This window comes from Lagenorhynchus albirostris, chromosome 13 (genome assembly GCF_949774975.1).
Source record: "Lagenorhynchus albirostris chromosome 13, mLagAlb1.1, whole genome shotgun sequence".
In the NCBI taxonomy this organism is placed as follows: domain Eukaryota; kingdom Metazoa; phylum Chordata; class Mammalia; order Artiodactyla; family Delphinidae; genus Lagenorhynchus; species Lagenorhynchus albirostris.
This window is the reverse complement of record NC_083107.1, coordinates 70,710,796-70,731,392: the sequence shown is the minus strand read 5'-3', so window position 1 is coordinate 70,731,392 and position 20,597 is coordinate 70,710,796. Positions and strand designations below refer to the sequence as shown.

General features: G+C 38.8%; 1 long non-coding RNA gene across 1 annotated transcript in view; it reads left to right on the top strand.

Annotated features, from left to right (window-relative positions):
- The window catches only part of LOC132531734 (uncharacterized), a 70,486-nt gene extending 50,184 nt beyond the window's left edge, over positions 1-20,302 (top strand). Inside the window, exons 3-4 of the long non-coding RNA XR_009544203.1 lie at positions 15,590-15,626; positions 19,890-20,302. This is a non-coding gene — a long non-coding RNA (uncharacterized LOC132531734). The remainder of the gene's footprint in view (positions 1-15,589; positions 15,627-19,889) is intronic.
- The last annotated feature ends 295 nt before the right edge of the window (positions 20,303-20,597 follow it).

Genomic DNA, 20,597 nt, shown 5'->3' with positions numbered 1-20,597 from the left:
GTGTATCTGTAGAACAAAGCTCTAAGATTGGAATATGGGTTAAAAGGGTATGTGCATTTATCATTTGAACAATACCTAGAGGTTGTACCAATTCATACTCCCATCAGTAAGCATGCCCATTTCCCCAGATCGTTGTCAACACCATGGACTATCATACATTTTGGTCTATGCCATTCTAGGAGGTACAAAATGGAGTCTTAGTATATTTTGAAATAACATTTTCTCTTTTTGTATATCTAAGAATCACTTGTCTTAGTGTTACCTTTGTACTTCCTTTTCTACAAAATGTCTATCCATTTTATTAGCCCATTTGCCTATTGAGGGTTGGTCTTATTGATTTGGAACTCTTTATATTATATATATATTATATATTATATTATATTATATTATATTATATTATATAATTATATTATATATAAATATATAATATATATTTATATATAATATATATTATATAATATATATATAATATATAATATATATTATATATATATTATATATAATATATATTTTATATATTAAGGAAATAAGCCCTTTGTGATACGAGGTGCAAATATTCCCCCAGTTTGTCATTGGATTTTGCTTAGAGTAACTGTTGCTTTATTGATTTTTTTTTATTCACGAAGCTGCAGTTATGGATCTCTTCTGTGATGACTTATGGGGTTTTTACATCCTGAGAAATGATCTTCACTGTAATGTAAGGTGCGTCCTTTTGTGGTCGCCACCCATGGTGAAACAGGGCTTAGAAACATGATGAAATAGGGTCAACATCATGCAGTATGGTTTAAAGATCAGATTTTATTGAAGAAACCTACACGCCAGGGGTCAGCAAGAAGAGATGAGGTGAGTAGTCCTCTATCTTCTCATCATCCTGTGGAGAGACATACCAGGGCCTGGGTAATCAGCTAGACACAGAGTAGGTTTGAGTTTCAGTGGAAGGATCCCTCATCCTCCCCCCAGTGTTCTTCCTTCCTACTGTGCTAGCATCTTGTTTGTGGGGCGGATAATGAGACTACCGGGCACCAAGAAGTCTAGATATGGTATTTAGGATTATGACTATCCACAGGGATTATTTAGGAAAGCTAGCTGCCCAAAACTTGGAGACTTTGGGGCCAGCAGGAAGTTGTATAATAAACATTGAGAAGGATAATTATGCTGATATTTCCTAATCTTTTATAGCCAGGGGGTCAAAAGATTTCATTTAAACTGATAAGTCAGATAAAGCAGTAGAACACACTAAATAGCACAAAGGAAAACCCTAAGACTGATTCTAAAACTGGGCCGAGTTCTTGGTTTCAATGATAAAATCCATACTCACTAGTTTAGGCAGAAAGGGATTTATTAAGTAGCTCATCTAAGCATTGGAAAGGCTGGAGGAAACGGGCTTTAGGCTAACGTTGTAGTAACGACTCTTAGAACTACATTGCAGAACTAGCCTGGTGAGATAGCTGCTGCCACTTTTTGTCCTCAACCATACCCAGCAAGGCACTTCCTCGAAACCACGAGCTGCTGCCTCCAGCTGCAGAAATGTCCTCCCCAGCACAGAATGCTCTTCCCCCAGATAGCTGTGTGGTTCCCTCCCTCCGACAGCCCCCAGTTGGCTTCTACTCCTGGGTTTGAAGTTTGCAGATTAAATTCGGCCCCGGGCCCCGAGAGCCTTAATAATGGCCTTGGGCATGGAGACTCAGTATAAATCTGTTCGTGTCCTGAGCTTTCATCTTTCATTACCCATTGCTGCTCACATGCCCCAGGGATAAGTCCCGGCTTCAGTACTCTTCTTCTTTTGAAGCAACTGGGTGGTTTCTTTCCCCAGGAACTAAGAGAACCATTTGCTGAAGGGAGAAGAATGCCTTCCACCTAGTTGTGTACAGAGTAGACATGGATCAAGTGCAAATTCCATCTCAGAATCAAAAGGGAAATTTTAAGAGTATCTTGTGCTGGACTCTCTGTAATTGCCTTTAGGGAATTAATACATTTGAAGGCTAGTGTCCACAGTAAGCCTTTGAAATCATTTATTATTTAATAGATTCAAAATTTTTTTGACATGTGGGACAGGCTTTGGATACCAGTCAGGTCAAAAAGTGGGTCCCCAGTTCACTGGTGATGTAATTCCATTTCACATGGACTCGCTGGTGTGTTCTTTCTTTCCGAGTCTGCACACCACATTCATGCACTCTATGGGGAGATTATTTTTAGTCATCAAATTCCTTGACAAGCTGGTGATGAATTTCTGCTAGAAAAAATTTTTTTTGCATTAAAAATATCAAATCACAGCATGAATTTCATCTGGGAACCACATGTCTAGGAAAGTAATTATTTCAAACCCAAGGGCATAACCGACCACAGCTAAAATGGATCCAGTTTATGGTCTGCCATACTTGCTCATAAAGCATTGTACTCCCAACAAAATCACAGTGCTACACACTGGGTACTGGCCACTGGCCTTGTAACTTTCTTCTTTACTGACTTGGATATTTGAGACCTGAACTTCAAGGGAGTTTGTAGTCTCTGGAAATGGAGAACAGGGACCAGCTAAAATGATTAACTTTGAGGGATTCTGAGAGCATGACATGCATACGCAGGAAAACAGTACTACAGAAAGTTCTCGAAAACCTGCTACCTGTATTAGGGTTGACTGTGGTTCTGAGAGGAAATTTGATTGTAAGTTCCTTCTAGGAAAGGAAGGAGTGTATCCCTAGCACATACCTGCTTGGTAGGTGCTTTGATAATGAACGGAAATAAAACCTTGACCTCATGAAGGAAAACAGCAGTGTCTCCTGTAGATGCCATTCAATAAATAATCATTGAATGAGGGGCAATGAAGGGTAATTATACCCCTTAGGGAGTAATTCAGCTAAACTTTGCATCTGTGCTTGTGCACAACCATGTGGGTAAGGGCAAGTTTCCTCAGAAAGACATTTTCCCAGTGGAAAAAGACTTAGAACTGAATTAGAAGATTTGGATCTTAATCCTGAGACTTACTATCTATTTGACCTTGAGTACCTCACCATATGTCTCTGAGACTCAATGTGTTCTATATAAATCATTTATGAAAATATAATGGGCGTGTGGACTAGTGCATTCATTCGGGAGAACAATCTACCCTTACCATGAGAAGTTGGGTGAGAGTAATCCTTATGGCCCTGTAATCCCCCCGAGTGGCTCACCTCTGTGTATAAGGGCAGCTTTATGAGGATGTTCATTGCATATAGAGAGTGTGCAGCAACCTAGTATCCATCTCTAGGGGAATGGGTAAATAAAATATGAAGAATTTTTATCACAAAATACTCTGCAGCAACTGGAAGTGATGAATTAGAGATACAGAGAGCAACATGGATAGATCTTTAAACATAGCCTTGAGTAAATGAATAAGACATAACAGTATCATAGAACGATTCCATGTTGGCTAATTAAAATCACATTCATGGAAAATAACCCATGTATTTATCAGAGATACATACCCATCGAGGACATATTTCAAACATGTCAGAAGGATACATATGGAGTAGGGATTGGGAAAAATAACAATATAAGAGAGGGGCCTTATCCAAAACCAATGATGAGAATATGGCTTAATCATCTCCAGCCTAATTAGAAACATAGCAAAAAATGCCATTCTTTACCCCATAGTTGGAATTGTTCCACTCACCCTGCTTACTATCATGGTGTCTCTCTTTTTTTTTTTTAATTGTTCTTTAGGAGCCCATGGCTTTTCCTAAACTCTGTTCAGTGATATCATGGGTAATGCTTAGAGTTTAGGTATAGTTTGCAAATATCCTTTTGTTCCTTAGATTTTCCTAGTCAAATTAAGTATTAGATGTGAATATAAAGTAATGAGTTTTAAACTTGATCCAAATGAATGTTATTTCTTCCAAGTACTCATAGATTCCACCAGTTCTGCCAATGCTTGAAACATTTTTGGAACGTGTGTGTGTGTGTGTGTGTGTGTGTGTGTGTGTGTGTGCACGCATGCACAGTCATTTAAGGATCATCCGAACTTTATATTATTTAAAAGCCTGGCCTTAGTTATCTGGTCACTGTCCACCTCTCCAGCCTCATCTCCTTCCAGTCTCCCCACCTTGCCCACAGTGTTCCAGGGACATGTGCCTTCTTTTAGTCTCTGCTGCACGTGAAACTCATCCTTGCTTGGGGCTTTTGCAATAGCTGTTCCCCTTGTCTGAGATGCTTGTCCTTCTGATCTTCCTTTTCAGGGTGGGCTCCTTCTTGCCATTCAGGTCTTGCTTTAATATCATATCCTTATGGGCTTCCCTGGTGGCGCAGTGATTGCGAGTCCGCCTGCCGAGGCAGGGGACATGGGTTCGTTTCCCGGTCCGGGAAGATCCCACATGCCGTGGAGCGGCTGGGCCCGTGAGCCGTGGCCGCTGAGCCTGCACGTCCGGAGCTTGTGCTCCGCAGTGGGAGAGGCCACAACAGTGAGAGGCCCGCGTACTACAAAAAAAAAAAAAAAAAAAAATTAAAAAAAAAATCATATCCTTAGAGAAGCTCTTTCTGTCACCCAACTAAAGAGCCATCTAATGATGTGCTCTGCCACCACCCTGCTTTAATTCTTTCCATTGCCACAACTTGAATAAAAGTTGTGTATCCTCAGTACCTAGAAAGGTGCCTGCCACATAGTAGGTGCTCAAAGGATGTTTGCTGAATACATTGAAGAGTATGATTAACTCAGATCTCTGTGCCTGAGGTCCAGAAAACAAGCAACATAAATATAAGGGGTTCGTATAGATTCTTTCTCCCTTGTTAATTTATTACAATTAATTGTTTATTCTTTTATTATGTCACTTCACACTTTACTTTGTACCACATATGTCTATTTATAAATGTATCTATTTCTCCTACTAAGTTGTGGGCTTCTGAAAAAAATGAACTGTGTTTCTAAAATTTATATCCCTTAGAGGACTTAGCACCAAATTTTGATATTCTGAGTACTAGATACATATTGCTATCAGATTGAACTGAATCTGAGTGGCGTGAACAAGTGTGCGTGTGTATATATGTGTGTTAAAGAGAGCGTGTGGGAGAGAACACAGTTGTATGGGCCTGTTTGGGTACTTTTTGTGCCAATGATTTTTAGACTGATTTTGAGTGTCTGCTTACATTTAGAAAGTGCGTATTTGGACAGAGGTCAAATTTCTGGACCATGTAGTCGTAATAGCCTAAATTCTGTAGGACAAAAAGCAAAATAGACAAATGGGCAAATGGAAGTAAGGTCATATACTTAAGGTGGCACATACCCATTTTACACAATACTCTACTCTTTTCTGTATAAAAACAATGACATTAGGGAGTTAAAGGGGGGTAAGACGACAAAACCCAGGGTTACCCCAATATTTAACTGGAGTGGGTGGAGCAGATAGATTGTGAGTGACTTGAGGACTGACCCTGTGTCCTGCAAATTTTTCTCTGCACTAGTTAGCACAGCGCATAATGCATAGGAAACGCTTAACAAAAGTTTGTTAAATGATGGATTAAATGAAAAGTGGATACATGAACAGTAATGAGATTGATTTTTTATATGACTCATAAATTGGCTCAGAGACCATTGGCTCAGGAGGAACTCAATTGAATAGTTCCAAAAATGTGGCATCGTTGACCTAAGTGTGAAGTCTCTCTAGAGTACATATTTATCTGTAGAAGTGGCATTACTCTCCATTGTCACCATCTTCCAGTCTCTCAGACTAGAAACGTTACAAGCTTATATGAGCCATCTACCTTACTTTTCTTCCACATCTAAGCAATCATTAATTCCTGCTAGATTTACCATTACCTTTTTGCCTAATTTCTAGACAACAGCCTCTTAATTGGGATCTGGCCACAAGTACCCCTCCCCTTTGCAATCAATCCTCTCTCAACTCACCGAAGTTATCCACCTGTATTTAGTATAATAAACAAGCTGGACTTGGGAGGACTTGAGCAAAAAGCAACTTTGTTCTATCTTATAACTGGCCCTTTAAAACTGCTCTCTCCAATCTTTCTTCCCTACCCAGGGGTATTGAAAAGTTCAGTCCAATCTAATATGAAAACTTCAACTTCTTATCCCAGTTAAAGTTCTCCCTTCCACTAGTGTGGGCCTCAACCAGACTTGCAAACATATGGTGAAGAGGCGGGGTTCACAGTCATTTCTTCTCTTTTTTCACCTCCTCTTGCACTAGCTGAGCCCAGGAGAGAAGAGGGATTAGAGAAAGAGGCATGGTCTTCAGTAGCTCTTGCAGTTGTAAGAACAGAGCCCTCTGTGAGTGGCAGATCTAACGGGTGTTTCTCTGGTGGGGTGATTTTGAGGATTCATTTAAAGACCCTTCTTCCCTGGGATATCCTACTATAGCATTGCCTAGACAATACCCACTTCAGGTAGGTTCTTAAAATTCCTCCCTTATCACCTGGATTCCAGCAGCCTCCCCCACCCCTGGCAGTGTCTCCGTTGTTGGAGTCGTCTAGAAGGGCCTTGTCGAGTCTATAGGATAACTCAAGTCCAGCTCTCTTCCACATATCCTCATGACACAGACTTCTATATTGTTTCTGTAGTGAAGCTTATTCCCTCTGGGACCCACTGGCTTTGCTCTTTTGCCCCAGGTGCCACAGTCAGCCTTTTGCCAAAGACTTTTTTTCCAGTGGAATCACTCGGTCCCTTCTCTTAGCCTTCGCTTGCAAAGCCTGGAGGTGTGTGAAGATCTAAACGTGGTAGAGCCAGCTCTAGGCATCTCTTTGCAAGTCTTGCCTAGACAATCTTGTATCTCACTTAGGATGTCTATGAGTGGAGAGAGACATAAACCTACTGTTCTCAGCTTTGGAGCCTCAGCCAAAACCCTGAGAAAGGAAGAGCCCTATTTTAACATGCTGTTACATTCCTTTAGAAACATCAGATACCGTTTTGTTTTGTTTTAATTAACTGTTCTAAGCTTACAAGGCTTGATTTTAAAGTCCCAGAAAGACATTTTAGCAAGCTAAGTAATTCATCCCTGAAACCCCATTATTTTGCAAATGAGAAACTAAAGCACAGGAAAGTTGATTGATTTATGGACAATCACACAGATAGTCATGACTGACCAGGGCTTGAACCTAGATCTTCGGCCTCCAAATACTGTGCTCTTTCCACTACATTATCCTGTTTAACATGCTTCTCCTTAAAGAGGACCAGAGACATTTTCTCTTGAAATAAAGCTATCTATATGTGAAGGTCAAATGAAAATAATACATACTTTTAACAACTTTCAAAGTCTACAAACTGGATGCTGTGATTATGGAGGATTTTAATTTTTTTGGCTTACCTATATTTTCTAAATTTTCTATGATGATCATATATTTCTTTTACTATAAGGAAACAATACATACAAAATTATTCTTTTTAAGTATAGTTCTCTATTATAGGAAATAATTCTGTATAAATTAAAACAAAATTGCATCTATATACTTTTCGGTAAGTCTATTTGAGTAGAATAATAAGACCTGAGTTAGGGAATTCTCTGGCAGTCCAGTAGTTGAGACTTGGTGCTCTCACTGCCATGGGCCTGGGTTCAATCCCTGGTTGGGGAATTAAGATCCCAAAAGCTGTGTGGTGCGGCCAAAAGAAAAAAAAATAAAAAAGACCTGAGTTACAGTCCTGGAGCTACTTAACTACATGACCTTGAGTTAGTCATGTGACCTCTTGGGGAATCATTTCCTCAAATGTAATGTATGGAGCCTGGACTATATAAAATCTAAGATATTTTTCAATTCTGAAAATAAAAATTATTTCTTAAAAGCCTTATGAGGAGCAATTATGAACATTTATATGAAAAGTCTCAAAACATAAATCTCCATGTAAATTTATGGTAATAAAGGACCATGGTTTCTCATCCTTCTCTAAAATGGGCCTTCCAAGCAAATGACGTCAACCTTGTTAGTTTATCCAAGCAAGGCACCCTGCCCCTGTATTTACCCTGAAGGGCTCCACTCGTCCTCAAGTTCCACCTCCTCCGTGAAGTCTCCCTGACTACTCTAGCCCTCCCTGCCACCCCTTCCAGTTCCTACAGACTCTGAGCCTGCACCACCCCGTCATTTGTTGCTCTTCTCTGTTGCACATTGTGATTCCTTGTGTGTTAGATTTTCTTCTCCGGCACGTTGCCTGCATTCAGCAGCTTCCTTTGTTGTCCCTGTTTCCCCCACTACTGCCCACAACAGGCTTGAGCACTCAGGGCCTCCTCCATGCACATTTGTTATTGAGAGGTGTCCCTTAGGAGGAAAACTATCTGAAAGGTCCAATTAGGGACTCAAGCGATGTGGGGTCCCTGGCTGTCTTTGGAACAGGGCGCCATCCTCAGCCAGTCTTGGCCTAGAAGCAAATGAAATTGATCCCTTTTCCTCCAACTCCCTTTGGGTCTTTCCCCTCTCCGGCTCTGGGCAAGGCTGACTCTGGGTTACTTTCTGCTGCTGTCACTTCCTGGAACTGGACCCACGGTTTGGACCTCTTCTGGAAAAGGGATCATGAGTCTCTCCTTACACTGCTGGCTCCAGGTGACCTTCCTTGGGCCAGGCCGAGGGAGTAGAGTCGTCCAGAGCTCTGAACTATCTGGCGTTATGTTTTGGGCCTCTTGGCTGAGAAGGCCAAAGCACTCATGGTGAGCTCTGCTGATTTTTACTGTCTCGCAGGACCTGGGGGAAAGGAGGTGGGGCCCCCTCTCTGCTGTCTCTAATTGGCCATCTCTTTTACGTTCCTCTTCCACCCTTCGTGCCTCCTCTTCTCCCCTTTCTCCTTTCCCTAACCACTGCCCTCTGGCTGTCTTTCTAACTTTCTGCCTCACTTTACTTGCCTCTGTTATCTCCTCTTCTTTCCCACTGGGCCCAGCTCTTGCCCTCTCTGTCAGCCTACCTTCCTGTTTCTGGTTATTTCCACTGTCTTCTCTGCCCACAGAGCAAAGAGGGGGAGACAAAGTGGCACCACTCGTGTGTGCCAGACTGGGAACTAGGTGACTTCGATACATTTTTCTCATTCTGAGAGCTAGACTTGTCATTTTAAGATGGGGAAACAGAATGATTGCATCAGCTGCACGTCAGAACCTGGTCAAGGGTCCCAACAGGAGTTGTCTTACAGCCTGTTGTGCTGCACCGGCCGGGAGGCAGTGGAGGCGCTGGTACTGGGGTGAGATGTCACAGGAGTGGTGGAAGTCCTCCGAAGTAGGCCACATATGCTCTGCTGTACGGTTCTGAGCTCTCTGATAAGCCCTTCCGAGCACAGTGCCTCAAGTCACACATCCAGAGTGAAATGTGGGTGTTCTAATCGCTGAAGAGAATACTTCATACTGCTCCTTCAGCACATAGCTGCCTCTCCCGCGCCAGGAACCGCAGGGAGCCTATTGCTTCCCATCCTGAACTGGTTCCAGAAGCGTTAGGTGATGCTCAGTACAATTTTCAGTTGTTATCATATGAGGCCCTTAGAGACGCTTCTCAGTTCTAGCAATTAGCCGCACCGGGGTCAACCAAGTGTTCTCAGCTCTAATTAACAGCTGTGTTGAATCTGGGACACATACGACTCCTTTGGGGATATGCTCTTCAAACAGAAACAAAACCGGAATATCAAGCTCTTTCCTCCTTATCAGAGCCTATGAAGTCTGAAAATTATTGCTGAGGGTATTCTTAATAAAAATTCCGGGAAGCTGAGTGGCTTCTGGGCTGAATTATGAATTTAAAGGTAAAAATATCATCTCAGCTGTACCATGAAATTATCCAGTGGGGCTCAGCAGGCTCCAGGGAGTGCGAGGGGGATTAGGTGCCTCCCAGATGCACGCCCAGAGCTCAGCTACACCCAGCAGGCTACATGATATCATTGCCACATGAATCAAAGGCTTGCTCTCTGGCTTCAGAAGGAAAAGGAAAAGGAACAGAATACTCTGTGTTGGGAGTCCTGCCCCAAGCGGGAACTATGCTGATGCCTGCTCAAGTTGTTCTCTGGGTTTGCTGGCTTCTTGCCCTGCCTGACAGCTGCAGGAGTTCTGTAAGAAATCTGAGGGAGAATTTCCTCTGCAGCCATGACTGAGACACCCAGGATCAAGAGCTTTGCAGACAGAAAAGACATTACCCTTCAAATATCCCGAGTCATCTATTAGGGTCAATAAGCAGCCGGCAAAAGAGGACAGCTGGCTGTCCAGCCCCGGATGGGGAAAACGAATTCCCCTGGGAACCAGCCAGTTGCATTTTTCTTTACTAACTGATGGCAAATGTACAGAGGCATTTAAAAATAAGTATATTTTAACACTAGAATGTTTCAAATGAATAGAAATGTACAGAACAATGCCGATTAACAAATACTAACTTTGTGCCATACTTACTACTTCACATATTTTTCTAAATAATTTACATATATGTTCGAATCTTCCCCCGCGTTCTCTGGCCTTACTCACCACTGGTGTCCGGAGGTTGATACGTATCTTCCTTTGTATCCACATCCAAGGGTATGTATTCTTACTATACATGGATGTATCCATAAGCAATAATGTCCTTCTCTCTGTTTTTGAAATGTACGTAAATGGTATCATTCTGTACCTCTCCTTTTGAAACATTTAAAAATGTCTCTCAACATGTTTCAGAATCATCCACATCAGTACATATAAATCTAGTTCATTCATTTTAATTTCAGAGAGAGATTTTATTATATGACTGTTTCAAAATGTGTGTATCCATTCCCTTATTGATAGACTTTAAGTAATTTAAAAAAATTTTAATCACAAACATGTCTGCAGTGAATAAGCTTGTACATGTCTCTTGGGGAACGTATGGGAGATAGTTTTCTTTAGGGCAGTGGTTCTCCAAGTTTTGCTCTCATAATTCTTTTACACTGTTAAAATTATTAAGGACCCCAAATAGCTTTTGTTTGTGTAGATATATCTATTGATGTGTATGGTGTTTAAAGTTAAAACTGAGAAATTAAAAAAATATTTATTTAACAACAAATCCATTGTGTTTAACATAAATAATGTGTTTTTAATGAAAAATAACTATATTTTACCAAAAAAGTTAGTGAGAAGGTCATTGTTCTGCATTTTGCAAATCTCTTTAATGCCTGGCTTGATGGAAATTATATCTCCTTCTGCATTCAGTCTGTTACAATATGTTGTCTTTGTTGAAATATATGAAGAAAAATAGGCCTCACATAGGTATGTAGTTGGAGAAGGGAAGAGTATTTTAATAACCTTTAAAGATAACTTTGGATACTCTTCATCAAAGATACTAAATCAAAAGTCAATAAATAATAGTTTCATAAAGGTTGCAGTGTGGAATCTGAAATAGTGTCAATGAACTTCTCATACTCTGTTACACATAAAACCCATTGATCTTTCTTGGTCATTTGGAAAACATTGCTTCACTGAATTATATGTCTTACAAACATCGACAGATTTCATTATACAGTATCAAAAAAGCACATTTATTTATATTACCACTGACTTCATCATAGAAGTTTCTGAAAGCTGGGAAACTCTCAAGGTCATAGTAGTGGATGTAAGTTTTCCAAAATTCTAACTTTTGCTTGAAAGCTCAAAATTTATCATTGGCAACAGATGCAGTCAGTTTCTTCCCTTGAAGTGACAGGCCCACTTTGTTCATTTATGAGAAAATGCCTGCCAAAATCCCAAGTCTGAATAACCATAGTTTGTCAGTCTTTCTTTCAAGTAGAAATGGTGTTCCATGAAAAAAGCAGCTAGTTCAGATCATAGCTCAAAAAAAGAATTAAAAAAAAAAAAAAGCACAAGTGTTTTTCCGTGAGAGGGAACCAACTACCCTCATGTACAGAAACGTTTTATGCGTATTTTCCATTTCATTTTGCAGGATATTAATATTCAAAAGACATGTACTCCAGAGTTGAGCTTTATTTAAGAAAATTTATTAATTTTTACTGCTTCATCAGTAAAATTCATAAGTACAACTGGGTGATGTTGATGGTGATGATGATGGTGGTGGTGGTGATGATTTTATTTCAAGTGCCTGACAATAAAAAATACAACAACAACCAGAACAGTTTGGGACCACAGCCTTAATTTGTGCTAAATCACCAGCATTTTACCCACATTTGCTTTTGCATCATCCTTGCAAGCAACACCACATTGAAAAAGGCAAATGGTACCGAGTTTAGATCTAAGAGTGGAACCGCTGGGGTCTAGGATATACATGTATTCAATTCTACTGGATAGCATTGAATTGTTCTTCAGAGAAATTGTGCTCTCTTAGATATCTACCAGCAGTGTATGAGAGTTCCTATTTCTCCACAACCTTGCCAACATGGAACTTGTCTTTTAACTGTGGTTTTGGTGTCTTGGTACAGAGGTTTTAAACTCTGTTTTGAAGTATGCCCAGAGCATTTGTTCTTAACAAGGCCTGCCCTCAAGAGAAACTGTTTTACCAGAGCCTAACTGACTGGGGTTTTACCAGAGACCCACTAACCTGAAGGATGGGAAATACCTAACTCCAGCCCCTGCTAACCTTCCTGTCTCACTTAAGGGGGAAAAAGTAAAATAAAACCGAGAAGCACTGGTGAAGGTCACAGCCCAGGGGGCAAGGCTCACTAAAAATCTGGGACCTAATCATAGGCTATAGAATATTCCTATCTCCCTACCCTTGACCACCACATCAATAAGACCTTTGTATAATAACAGGAGAACACAGATGGAAGAATTGTGTGTCTCAGACGTTATTTAAGAAGAAGTCTCTAGAGAAACCTAAAGACAACAGGGCAGACAGAAACAGAGGAAATTTTAGCCCCTGACACCTACAGTTACAGCAAATGGTAACCCCCAGCCAGATAAATATAAAACTGCACCCCAAAGGTCTATTTACCTCAGTTCCCTTTATTTGTATATCATGTCTGGCTTTCAACAAAAAATTACAAGGCATACTAAAAGACAAAAAAACACAGTCTGAAGAGACAGAGCAATCATCAGAACCAGACTCAGAGACAGCAGAGGTGTTGGAATTATCAGACCAGGACCAGAAGTTTGAAACAACTGTGATTAACATGCTATGATAGTTTTTTTCTTTGGTTCCAATTCTTTCACATTTTATTTGTTTCTTTCACAGGACCTCCAGGACGATGTTAAATAGAAGTGGTGATAATGGTCGTCCTTGTCTTTTTTTTCTGAATTAAAAAATGCTTCTAAACATTTCACTATTGACTATAACGTTTGCTTCAGGTTTTTGATAAATACTCTTTTTCAGGGTAGGAAGTCTCCTTCTATTTCTAGTTAGCTAAGCGTTTTGTGGTTTTTAAAAAAAATCATAAGTGGATGTTGAATTTTATTGAGTGCTTTTCCTGTATCCTCTGAGATGATCATGTGGTTTTCCTTCTTTAATTTATTAATGTGTTGAAATGAAATAATAGATTTTTTTTCTTATGGTAATTCATCATTGTATTTGTGTGATAAACCCAACTGGTCATAATCTTTTTAAAAACTACATTCCTGGGTTTGGATTGCTATTATTTTGTGTAGGAGTTTTTACATTTATGTTCATAACCAAGGTTGACCTATATTTTCCTTTCTTGTACAGTCATTGTCTGGTTTTGGTATCAAGGATACACTAGCCTCCTAAAATGAACTTTCCATTTTTCAGTTCATTTTCTGGAAATGAACTCTCCTGCAAAATAATATGAACCTCATGTATTCTTTGTGGTAGATTTAACTACTATTCCATTTCTTTCATAATTATAGAACTAGTAATATTTTCTATTCTTCTCAAGTTAAATTTAATAATTTATCTTAAAAATCCATGTCATTTGTTTTCAAATTTATTGGCACTAATTTGATTGGAGAATTTTATTATTGTAATTGTATCTTTATATCATTTCCAATATTGTTTATTTGTACTTTCTCTTTTTTTTTTTTTTTTTTGCGTTACGCGGGCCTCTCACTGTTGTGGCCTCTCCCGTTGTGGAGCACAGGCTCCTGACGCGCAGGCTCAGCGGCCATGGCTCACAGGCCCAGCCGCTCCGCGGCATGTGAGATCTTCCTGGACCCGGGCACGAACCCGTGTCCCCTGCATCAGCAGGCGGACTCTCAACCACTGCGCCACCACGGAAGCCCCTGTACTTTCTCTTTTTTCATTGATCAACCTTACCAGAAGTTTGTCTACCATATTTTATTAAATCTTAGATATTTTACTCCATTAGATATTTACTCCATTCATTTTCTAATATTAATTTTCATACTTCTTTTAAAAATATACCTATGAAGCAATAAATTTTCTTTTTGTGCTATTTGTACTACGAGTTCGATATGCAATGCTTTCATTGCCATTTATTTTCTATGTATTTCATATTCATAATTATACTTTGAAGACTAAGTTAATAAAAGTGTTTAAAAATTTCCAAACATTAAATATATTTTAATTTATTTCTAACTTTATCATATTGTACTCAGAAAACATGGTCTATATATAAATTCTTTAGTGTTTGTGAAGACTTCCTTTGTGGTCTTATGCATAGTTAATATTTATAAATGTTTTCTATATAACTTTATAACTGATCTTTAAAAATTATGTATTCTATAATTGTTGGGTGCAGTGTCCTCTACATGCTCATTAGATTGAGGTTGTTAAGTCAATTATAAAAATCATCTGTATCTTTAACTAAATTTGTGTTTGATCTTACTGTTTCATGTGTGAGAAATGTTAAAAACCTCCCAGTGTTATAGATTTATCAGTTTTCTTCAGAATTTTGTCAAGCTCTGCTCTCTATATATTTTAAGGCTAAGATGTTAGGTCTGTGTCATTCTCATGACCTAATAAATTCAACCATTCATTTACTGAGCACCTACTATGTGCTAGGCATTGTTAAAGACAGTGAAAAAACAGCATGGAACAAAACAGAGAATGATTCCTTTTATCATTGAGTAATGATACTCTTTATCACTAATAATTCTTTTGCTTTAACATTTACTCTGTATAATAATAATATTGGTGTGCCAGTTTTTAAAATATGCATAATTTCCTGGTATTTTATCATCCCTTTGTTTTCATCAGCATATGGCAGAACTTTGTTCTTTTAAAATCCAATTTGAGAATTGCTGACTTTTAATGGAGAGATAGAATCCCTCTTCTTTTGTTTTAATCACTAATATATTTGGTATTAATTTTAGCAAGTTATTTTATATTTTCTCTATACCCTGCTCTTTCTTTCTCTTTTTCTGTCATCTACTGTCTTGATTTTTTAAAGTCCTCTTCTTTCCTCTGTTGGTTGGGAAGTTATATAATTATATATCTACACTTTTAGAGACTTTTTTTTTTGGTTATTGTTAATATTTAACATGTACAGTTGTCTTAGCAATGTTTAAAGTTAACCAAGAGTTCTATCCTCTTCCCAAACAATGCATAGGCCTTAGAGTCTTTAAATTTGGTCACTCCACCTCCCATTGACATGTTATTCTTGAGTGGTATTTTATTTGTACTTTGTTTCTAACCCCCATCAGTCTTTAATGTTACCAATGTTGTTTTCACAAATGAATATTTGTATAGATTTAATCCACATGTTTACCAATTTACCTCTCTCTCTTTTTTTTTTTTTTGCATCTCATTTCTTCGCTTTTGTTTCAACATCTTTCTTCTGACACTTCAGGAAGAAGTAACTATCATAGGTCTTCCAGTGATAGCCTGTGAGTAATAAACTTTCTGTTAGTCTGAAAATGTCTTTATGTTAGCCTTATTTTAAAAGATACTTTAGTTAAGTGTATAACTTTAAGTTAAATAGTTATTTTCTTTTAGCTCTTTGAAGATATTAATCTAGTCTTTAAGATCCTATTGTTGATGATGAGAAGTCTGCTGTCAGTCTAATAGTTATTCTTCTGTGGTAATATGTCTTTTGCCTCTGGTTGCTTTTGAGACTTTCTCTTTATCTCTGGTATTCTGTAGATTCTTTCACCACCATTTGAGTGTGTGTGGATTTTTTTTTTTCCTTGCTTGGTCCTTCAGTGTGATAACTTACATCTTTCTTTAAGTATGGAAAAATTCGATCTGTTTGCTCTGAGCATTGTCTCTCCCCCTATTTCCTTCTCCAGGGACTCCTATTAGAGGCATCATAGTATCTTCTCATTGTATCTTCTCTCTCTTAGCTTCTGCCATGCATTTTCCATCTCTTTCATTTGTCTGTACTACATTCTGTGTGATTTATGAAAATCTATTTTCTAGGTAACAGATTCTTTCTCACCTATGTCTAATAAGCTGTTTAACATACCTTTTATGCTTTTTATTTCAGTGATAATAATTTTTACTTCTACAAATTTTAAAAGAAAAATCTGCCAGATTTTCTTTTTTTTATTTTTAACGATTTAATTTTATTTATTTTTGGCTGCGTTCAGTCTTCGTTGCTGTGCGCAGGCTTTCTCTAGTTGTGTCAAGTGGGGACTACTCTTCGTTGTGGTGCGCGGGCTTCTCCTTGCAGTGGCTTCTCTTGTTGTGGAGCAGTAGTTGTGGTGTGTGGCTTAGTTGCTCCGCGGCATGTGGGAATCTTCCCAGACCACGGATCAAACCTGTGTCCCCTGCATTGGCAGGTGGATTCTTACCCATTGTGCCACTGGGGAAGTCACGGGAAGTCCCCTGCCAGATTTTCTTCATTGTGGTTTCTTTCCTTTCTTGTATATCTTTAACTATTTGTTTAATTCAGATTTCACCAGTGTGTGTGTGTGTGTGTGTGTGTGTGCGTGTGCATGTGTATGTGTGTAGTTTTATGCAATCTTATCATATGTATAGCTTTGTGTAACAACCACCACAGTGAAGATACAGAATTGTTCATCACCCTGAGGTTCATGCTGCTCTTTAGAGCCATACCTACTTCCCTCACTCATCTACCCTGTTCTGAACCCCTGGCAACCACAAATCTGTTCTCTATAATTTCTATAATTTTGTTATTTCAAGATGCTATATACATGGATTAATACAGTATATAACCTTTGAGATTAGCTTGTTTCATTCAGCATAATTCCCTCATGATCCATCCAAGTTGTATGTGTGTTAATAGTTTACTCCTTTTTATTGCTCAGTAATATTCTATGGTATATACCATTGTTGTTTAACCATTCACTAGTTGAAGAATATCTGGGTTATTTCCAGTTTTAGGCTAATATGAATAAAGCTGTTATGAATATTTCTGTACAGGTTTTGTGCGAACATAGGTTTTTATTTCTCTGGAATAAATGCCCAAGGGTTCAATTGATGGGTCATATGTTAGCTGCATGTTTAGTTTAAAAAGAAATAGCCAAACTGTATTCCAGAGTGGCTATATCATTTAATATTCCTAGCACTGTATGAGTGATCCAGTTTCTTCACATCCTCCCCAGCATTCTAATAGGTGCCTGGTGATATCTCATTGTTGTTAGGCTTTGCATTTCCCTAGTGGCTAATGATGTTTAGCACTTTCTTGGTGCACGTGTCATCTGCATATCTTCTTTGGTGAAATGTCTGTTCATGTCTTTTGCCTATTTTCTAACTGGATTTTTTAAAATTAATTTTTATTGGAGTAGAGTTGCTTTACAATGTTGTGTTAGTTTCTGCTAATTGGATTTTTTTTTAACTGCTCAGTTTTGAGAGTTCCTATATATTCTAGATACAAGTCCTTCATTGGCTATGTGGTTTGCAAATATTTTCTGTAGCTTATCTTTTCATTCTCTTTATGGAGTCTATTGCAGAGCAGAAGTCCTACGTTTTGATGAGGTCCAATTTGTCCATTTTTCCTTTTAAGAATTATGTTTTTTGGTGTCAATTCCTTAATCATTTTAAACTTAAATATCTAGTCTCTTTCTGATTTGCTTTTTTTTTTTTTTTTTTTTTTTTTTTGCGGTACGCGGGCCTCACACTGTTGTGGCCTCTCCCGTTGCGGAGCACAGGCTCCGGACGCGCAGGCTCAGCGGCCATGGCTCACGGGCCCAGCCGCTCCGCGGCATGTGGGATCTTCCCGGACCGGGGCACGAACCCGTGTCCCCTGCATCGGCAGGCGGACTCTCAACCACTGCGCCACCAGGGAAGCCCGTGATTTGCTTTTATACCTGGTTGTTAGCACACAAATTCTACCCATTGTTGTGTGTATGAGCTCCACCTCATGCTGGTTCATTTCTTCATCTCTTTTGAATATTATGGGCTCATTCTGGGGGGGGGGAGGGATATAGAATGTTCATTTTTCCTCATCTTAGTGCCTCGGCCTATGGGAGTCACTCTTATTTTGATGTTTTACATTTTCTCTTGCCAGGGTTTGAGAAATTTTGTGAGTCCTGGACCAGTTTGGGGATTTCTGTACCTTAGGGGTAGTAAATATATGGATCCCATATTTTCATTTGGGTAGTCTAGAGTTTTATTCCCCCATTGGAGATTTAGTCCATCCAGTATTAGGTACAGAGCTTCTTTGCAACTTCTGTGGGCCATTTGGATAACGTTTTTCCTGTTCCTTTGTCATGGATTTAACAGACCATCTTGGCAAAGTCCCAGTTCCAGCACTCTGCCTTTTTCAAGTTGAGAGTCATGCATTTTTTCCCTGTATGGACGATCAATCCCAGTTTCCAGTCCTAAACCTTACACCCGGTTCCAGTATCCCACTTTTCCAGGTTACTACAGGGTAACTGGAGTTTACTGCTCTGATTTTTTAATTCACTTTTTGTTCTTGACCTCTGTGGTTTCCCTTTCTTTTTGTTCTTTCTTCCTTTCTTTCCATCTTGACTATGTAATTAGTTTTATATTATTTTATACAGCATTTTAATATACTTGTAGTAAGAGTTGGTCCACACTAGCTTAATATCCCATGTTGTCAGGACCAAGACCTTCCACATAACAATTTCAGTGTTGTATCTGTTAATCCCATACCCCTAATTTGTCCCTCCTCTCTTCCCTCTCCCCCTCAGTAACAATAAGTTTGTTTTCTGTATTTGTGAGTCTGTTTCTGTTTTGTACATACATTCATTTAAAAGTATTTTTTAGATTCCACATATAAGTGATATATATAGTATTTGTCTTTCTCTATCGGACTTATTTCACTAAGCATAATATTCTCTAGGTCTATCCACATTGCTGCAAATGGCAATTTTTTTAAAAAAGGAATTTCAATCTTGCAGAAAATTACACACAATTTGAGAGGTAGAGAATGAAAAATTAAGAATGTGAAAAAAATCCAAAGAAGAGATCAAATAAACACTGATATTAAAGTGACAAAATTTTGACAGGGAAACCTATTAATATTTCCCCACCCGCTAAGGTATAGTTTTGGGTGGAAATCATCGATTTTCAAAAACTTTTCTGATTGTTTCTTTCTCTGATCCCACTTCTACCCCCCCTTCCCTTTACTAGATTCATGTTTGATATTCCAGTGTATGCTGAATATAGAGAGTTCTAGACCATGTCCTGGGCTTTGTTTTCTGAATATTCCTCTTCATATCCTTTCATCCCCAGCCCTGAGTTGTAATTTTGGGTCTCATTCTACCTTGGCAACTGGTTTCTGATTACCCAGCTACTTCCCCTGCCTATCATATGACTGTGCTTTCCAGGCTTATCTTGACAATTGTAGTGCTAATTTCACACTCTTAGTCCCCAAATTGCTTGCTATTCTTGGTCCCCCAAAACGCCATGCCAAAAAGTTTGGTATGGTGGGAGAGGGGTAAATTTGGAATTTGTGATTAACAGATACAGACTATTATATATAAAATAGATAAACAACAAGGACCTACTGTATAACACAGGAAACTATATTTAATATCGTGTAAAAGCCTATATTGGAAAAAAAATGTTGGTATAAAGTTAGTCTCTTTTGATAGATGGAAAGAAAAGGAGGTTCCATGTAAGAGAATATGAGGGAATTCCCACAACTACAGTGGAAGCAAGAAGGCCTTATGTTGTAAAGTAAAACCATTTCTTAATTCTCATATTTCATTTTTTTTCAGGTCCACACACTTTTTTCTTTTTTTTCTTTGGCTCACGGGCCCAGCCGCTCCGCGGCACGTGGAATCTTCCCGAACCGGGGCACGAACCCGGCTCCCCTGCATCGGCAGGCGGACTCTCAACCACTGCGCCACCAGGGAAGCCCCACACACACATTTTTACTTCTCCATTTTGTGTAAGCAGTGGTGCTTCTGATTACAATCCTCCAAGGGATTCCTATTACACTTAGAACAAAATTTAAATTTCTTATAGTGGCCTACTATAAGGACGAACATGATTGGTTCTTGCCAACTCTCCAGTCTCAGCTCTGTATGTTCCTTTCAATATGTAGATTCAGATATTCTTTTACTTCTAGACATTTTTCTCAGATTATAATTTTAAATATTAAAAAAAAATTTTTATGCTTTGTGGACTCTCTATTGCCCACTTGTTGGATCTTCTATGCTTATCTCATGTATTTACCACTCTGAACCAACTTTAAATAAATGGCTGTCAATTCAACTCAAGCATGTACTTATTGCCTAGTATGCTAGTATGTACCTCAATCAGGAATACAAAAACCAAAATCAAGAAACGATCAAACATGTTGCGTTATGCTTTTTATGAGCTGGTTATATATGGAGGCGACTCACAGGGAGAAAATAGCTTGATAAGAAGCAAGAATGTCAATATACGATTAACTGCTAAAATAAGAGTAAAGATACTAGATG